The following is a 7,242-nucleotide window of genomic DNA, read 5'->3' on the forward strand; positions in this document are numbered from 1 at the left end:
AGTCTTTGTTGTCCAACAGTGACTCTTCATTCAAATTGAGTTCTAGTCTCCATGCAAAGTAGTTCTGCCAAATTGAGAAGAGAAGCAAAGATGGATAGAAAGTTGGCAGTCATTGTAGTTGCAAACCAATCTTTGGGGACAGAGCTTGAATGCTGAATGAAAAACCACTTTATATCTAGCAGGCCTGTAAAATGATATGAGCAGAATTTTCTTGAAATGCCTGGAACAAATTTCTTCAGAAATAATTCATCTTGAACATCTCCAGCATCTTATTCAAATTAAACTATACATTTTTGAGGTTGTTACGTTGGTTTTTCTTTTTACTTTAGTAGACATTTTATAGTTATTTGTCATTATTATCAGGCCTTCCATTATTATGCCAAAGATAGCATGTCAGTTATTAAATATAAATGTATATTATATACACATGTGGCTGTAAACATTAATACTTTATATCTTTATTTTTAAACTATTTTATTATTTAAATATTTTAATGAAATTTCCCCTCTACTGAAATTTTGAAAATAAGAAAAGAGAGCATATATTATTCTAAATTTTCTTAAGGGGTTTTATGCATAGAAGGAAAAGCAAATGCATATTAAAACATGAAAAGATATTTGAAAATACTTCAATGTACTAAATAGTATTAGCATTCATTTATGTTAGTTTTGTACAACCAAGTGATCAGTTATCGGAAAGAATCATTATGCCTTTCTATATTTTCCTGTATGGCTATGAGAACTATCATCCAACCTCATTTTCCAAGAGTTAAGGATAGAGAAATTAAAGACTAGTGAAATCATAATACCTGAAAATATTTTATGTATCTACAACCAAACATTTCATAGATGAAATATTACCTCTTGTGAACTACCAGAGAGATGCACAAATGTAATCAAATCTACACATGTGCATGCTCTCACTCATACAAACAAGCACACACATTTCTAACTGCAATTCAAAGAGTAATTGAACCATGTTTGTACCTGTGCAGGGAAACACTTCCTTGAAAAATATTCTCCTGTCTTTGACTTGACTTGTTTCTAGCATCCAGACAGGACATACACTAAAAAAATGACTAAGTGGTTTTTGAGAGATTTAAGGACTTACTTAAGCAGTTATTGTATGTGAATATAGTATTTTGAATTTCTTTTATGTTTCTTTAAATTGCAGAATTACAAGAATGCCTTACATTTTAGCATTCAAGGTGGAGTCTTAGATCTCTTGAACTTTTTTCTCGCAAAGACTTAGAGAGGCATTTCCATCAGATATATGTCTTATCAGTCAGTTGTGTTAATTAACTGCATCTTCGGTATGATTTCTTCAACACTTTGTAATATGAGTTTAGCTTTATGTATAGAAAAATGTTCTATCCAAAATACAGTTTTTTTTTTTTTTTTTTTTAAAGGAAAGACAGAGAGAAGGAAGGAAGGATAGAAGGAAGGAAGGAAGGAAGAAAGGGAAACATCTTTTAAACATTTTCTTGTTTTATTGTATTCTGTTTCTCCGTTTTTGTTACATGGGCTGGGGCCGGGAATCGAACCGAGGTCCTCTGGCATAGCAGGCAAGCACTTTGCCCGCTGAGCCACCGCGGCCCGCCCCCAAAATACAGTTTTATACTGATATACCTTTTGTAAAAAAAAATCCATCCTGTATAGTATTTTATAAAAAAATCTATACTGCACAGTGCTTGCTGAAGCAAGGGCCAAGTGGCACAACTAAAATCTACTCAAATCATGCATGTTTATCAAAAATCCAGAAATAAAGGGAGTCTGCAGGGTCTGCTTTGACAGTTTTGTTGTGAGCCAAAGGCAAGTTGCTTTGAGTAAATAAGTTAATGAAGCCTCTTTGAGTAAATAAGTTAATGCCACATCCTGGAGGTGGCATTATTTCCCCTTTTTGGTGTCTGTAAGATTCGATGTCCTTTGAGCGTCTCTTCAATCATAATCTTACCTACTCCCTTCCTCCTCTACCTGCAATATTTCCTTTCCCCTGAAAACTGATTAAAATGAGCATTAAGAGCAAGCTTCAGTGAAATGACTAACCAGCTATACATAGTATATACTAGCTCATTTCCTTTGACTTGATTGCTTCATAAACCATCCACTCTGGTAGAACTAACTAGTACTACTAGCGATAGATTTTCTTTATTTCACTGAGTACTGGAATTAATTCAGCTGCCTGGCCCCAGGAGTGGTCAAAATGATGAGGGAAAAAAAACCTCTAAGGTGTATATACAATATGAAATAATGAATACAGAAAAAAGGAAGGTATAAATCCTCATTAGTAGAACAAGGGTATCCCCTGTCCTCTGCTGCTGTAGACAAAGGTACTTAAACCTGTGCATTTCTGACATGCTCATGGACCCACTCCTTGGAAGGAGATAAGGGAAACAGACCCACACACACTTGAATAGCACTCTACAATTACTGTCTTTCTCACAGTAGATACCCTTTTCAGAAAAGAGAAAAAAAGGTCATGTGAAGTCAGATCAGTTGGTTTTCTCCAGCCCTGCATTTGCAAAATGTGGGTTGCACATCCCTGCTGGTATGTGAAATTGTTTGAGGTGGCACAAATAATGTGGCATTAAATAATATTGACTCACATGGTAAGGAATATATTCAATTTTCCATTCTTTTTAGTCCTTTTGTTGATGTCATAAGTAGTACCCATTTTCTCAGTTTTTCAAATTTGCCAGCATGTAGTTTAAACCACTTTAGCACATGTTCAGCCTTCAGTAGGATATAGCATCCAATTAAAATTTAATAATAGCTTACTTTTTTTCTATTTTATTTGTATTAATGACATTTTATTTGCAATTGTAATGTAAAATCTTCTTTAAAATAAGTTAGTTTAAGCAAAGAAATCTACATTTAAAGGTGTTTGTGGGTGATTTATGGATTTAACAAAGATTAATAAGATGGCAGGGAATTAATAACTATAAGGAAATTCTGCTGTAGTCTAATAGTCATTCTGGCAGATGTACCAAGAAATGGTTTGTGAGAACTTTTATTACTGCTGCTTGGCTTATTATTGTTTGGTCAGGTGTTTAAGTGTTGTTTTAGCAAGACTGCATCAATTTATTCACTTACTCAAAAATGTTTGCTTAATGCCTACACTCTGATTTAGGGAGTGAGGATGCTGGGAAAGCAAATTAAGCAGATATGCCGTATAATGTCAGTTTTATTTTGTCTTCATCACTTCTAATTTGATCACCCCTCTGAGCTTCCCTAGCAGTCTCTGTTTCTATATTTTTTCTTAAAGCAATATTTTTAATATATCTGGTTGTAAAGGAGATGCCTCACTAGTCTCTAAGCTCCTTGAAAGCATAACTTTAACTTTGTATTCCCAATAATGAGTACAGCCTCTATTACATGGTTAAATCTCAATAAATACCTGTTGAAAAAAATGAAGGCCTGTAGTCACCTGCTATATACAAAAAAAAAACTTAGCGTATAGACTAGGCATGTAAAATGGGTGAGTGAAGTGAATTGATTTCAGAGGGCTGTTTCTTTTTTTACCAAGAAAAAATGGATAATGCAAACCTGATGAAAATGGCCACTGGGACACTGCAATTATAGCCAACCAAAGACACATGCTTCCTCAAAAGGGCAGTTGCTACTCAGCCAAAGCACAACCTTGCCATGTGGAAATATGGGCCTGCACTTGCCAAAAATTCTGATATCAAGAGAAGCTGGGATCATGAATTTCATGGGAACTATCCTGATTATTTTATGATGTTGATAAGTAACTAAAAGCAAAGTTAAAGCTATACTGACCCTTTCTCCCAAAATGCTGACTTTCAAGGATGAATTGTCTTCTGATTCTACTAGAATTACCTTTAAGTAGTACAAATTAATTGGCAAGGAAGATGATGAGCAAAGAAACATCCTTAATAATAGATACTAATGATTTCAGAGCTAGAAGTTCTATTATATAGACATATGTGTGTGTATATATGTCTGTATGTATACACATGTATAATCCCCCATATATATGTGTGTGTGTATGTATATATATTTTGGTCTTCAAAATTTATATATATAAATTTCAGTTTATAGACATACACAAAATTTCAGGGCAAGTTCTATTTAAACACCTCAAGATTTAGAACTTGTGTATCCAAGACGCTAAATATATACCTATCCTGTACTATTTACTTAAAAGTCATACCTCACATTACTTTATTCATCCTTTGGTAGCACCTCTCAGACTATCCAGTACCTGAAACATCTACAGGCAGAAGCAATAATGTTGGGGCAACATTATCCAGGCATAGGTTCATCAATTCTTGCAATCTCTTTTTTTCCCAACCTTTTTAGCATCTTTGAGACATTTTTTGTGCCAGGCTCATTGTTATGAAATGAAGACCCAAACTAAAATATGGTATGTGAACCCAAGGACTTATAGTAGTGTGAAACAATCTGTATTTGACTTGCAAATATGTTTTTGATTTTCTAGCAAAGTGATAAGAAAAACTGAATATTAAAGTTTTTCTGAAGCTAAGGCCATCTCCAAGTCCACAACTCTTCACTGATCCCATTCACTATTTATTACACCTGCCTACTCTATTTTATGTGTCACCTGCCTGTACCCTAAGGACATTGAACTGGTTAGCCCAGGTTTAGAATAGAATGGAGGAGACAAATAAATAAATCCATTGGCCTTCAATATCACCAGGTACTATGGAATCATATAGAAGGAAATCCAACCAATCCTGTGGTAAATGAGGACTAAGATAAATTTTGAAGACCAAGTAACTATTATCCCAATGTAAAGGAGAATAAAAAGTGCAGCAGGCAAAGGGACAACATATAAAGAGAAATAGTGACTAGGGGCATATAATCTCTTGTAGGAGTGTAGATAGTAAAGCTTTATGAGACTAGAGGGGCAAAAGATAAGATGGAGAGGGAACCTGTAGCTAGCTTAAGGAAGACATTTTATGAATAATAGCAAGCTTGGGATTTATCTTAAATATATGGGTTAGTACTCATGGTAGCTCATATTTTCCCAAGTAGCACAAAGCCTGAAGATAATCAAAGTTTATGATGATTATGTCTGTGTCTCTGGTCCTGACCCAGTTTGCTTTGTATGAGTCCATATTCCTAAAGCCCTTCACTTATTTGTGATTCCTCAGTTAATTTCACACTCTTTCCTGACATCTGCTTTCATAGGTTTCCATCCTCCTTTCTACTGCCCAAGGGAGGGGAGTCATCCCAAAGAACTAAATCAGATAGCTTGGCCTGTAAGTGGCTCCTTCACACCAAGACTCCAGAGACAGTTGAAAAATAGATTAATGAAGGTTTGAAGGTGACTGTGACTTCTGCTTATCATTTCTTCCTTCCCTTCCTCTATTTTTCTTCCTGTTTTCTTTCTCTGTCTCCTATTCACAGAGAACTAAGAGAATTTTTTCTACCTTTGCAATCAGCCAAGTGTTCTTCCAAGGTACAGCATTTCAAAAGTTAAATTGAAAAAAATAAATAAAACAAAGGCATGCTGTCAAAACCAAAAGAGATTATATGCTCCATAATAAAATAAAATATTCATAGTATCATTCATATGTTTAAATTATTCATTACAATGTCAGAAAATTAAGATGATTATTTTCCCCTTGTGGTGTATGTCATGTTTCTCATAACAGGTAGAAATTAGGACAGTCAGTCCTTTCTGTGTCAGCTTAGAATTGTTTCTTTGTCAGTGGTTTTAGGGAATTATTATAAGCAGTTGTACTGAGTTTAAGCACACTAAATAAAAGATTAATAAGCATTAGGACAACCATTGTTTATAAGTGCTGGTCACAGCGCCAATGAGTCATCAAGAGACACATGATGTATGAGCTGTTTTGTCCTTTTAGAATAATGTTCCATTTGAGTTAATTCAATTTGAAATTTCACTCTCCTGCTTAAAGTCTGTCATTTGTTCTGCATAAACTTCAGCATAAACGTAAAACTCTATACCAAGGCATGTAAAGTCCTTAATGATTCATCCACTCATTCATTCATTCCATAAATATTTATTGAGCACCGTGTGTGTCATGCTCCTTAACAAGTACGCTTGACTAGGTGCCTAACTCCCTTTTAGTCTTTTAGCCTACTCTGTTCCCACTCGCACTCTTCATGACAGCTATCCTGCCCACCCTGCAAGTCCCCAAGTGAGTTTGGGCTCAGTCAGGCTTCCAAATCTCCCATCCCGCTTCTGTGCCATGAATGTCCTTTACCTCTCACTTTTCTAGCTCTGTGGTTCAATAATCTAGCTGATCTTCAAATCACATGGGGGAGTTTTCACAATGCATATTCCATGTACCACATCTCAAGGATTTAGATTCAGTCAATGTGTAGTGAGACCTATGACTCCCATATTTGTAAAACACTCCTGGGGAAATGAGATCATCAGTGTGATTGGGAGCAAAACAGTTAATACTTTCTTATTCTTTAAGGGTCAAATCAGGTACCATCTTCCATTAACAACATTAGTTGACCTCATCAATTTACTTACGTGACCTTCTCATGTATCTAATAACAGCTCTTGCACTCCTTAAAGTGTGTTTGACGTATTCATATTGTAGGTTTTTGCTAGGTTTTTTTTTTTCTATTTGAGAAATTTGAATATTCTATTCTTTCTTTATCCTCAGTAATCAGTAAAATGCCAGAGATGCAGAAGAATGGATCAATGTTTGTTCAATGAATAACTGAGCTTAAAATCAATTGTTCATTTACATTGAGGAAATCTTTAAAATAGCAAAGACTTTCAGTGTCCAGATGAATGTTGCTGATTTTAGAGCACAGATTTTAGAGGCTCAGTATCAAGTCAATTGTTACTAAAGCATAACTATACTTTTATGAAGATAGGATTAAAAGGGGATTTTTTTTCAAATCATCCCTCTATATTTATATTCCAGATGAATCTCAACATTTTTAGAATATTGCCTTTTTTCCAAGCAAAGTATAGTGGTTTAAGATGATTTTTCTAAAAGTGCAATCCACATGCTAACTTGCTTAAAATTGCCTAAGATGTATTTTCAGATCCAGCCTACTCTTTCTAAATCATTATCTCTCAAAGTCATGGCTGAAATATATGTACATAATGTGGTCCCCAAGTATGATTTATCAACATGAACCTTAAAACATAAATTTAGACCTTTCTGAATCCAGTTCTCAAATACAACCTCCATACCTCATCTCTTTGAATTAGTCACATAATAAAGAAAAATGTGGCTAAAACCATTTCTTTTCATCTTCTCTA

Source organism: Tamandua tetradactyla, chromosome 7, assembly GCF_023851605.1.
Source record: "Tamandua tetradactyla isolate mTamTet1 chromosome 7, mTamTet1.pri, whole genome shotgun sequence".
Classification (NCBI taxonomy): domain Eukaryota; kingdom Metazoa; phylum Chordata; class Mammalia; order Pilosa; family Myrmecophagidae; genus Tamandua; species Tamandua tetradactyla.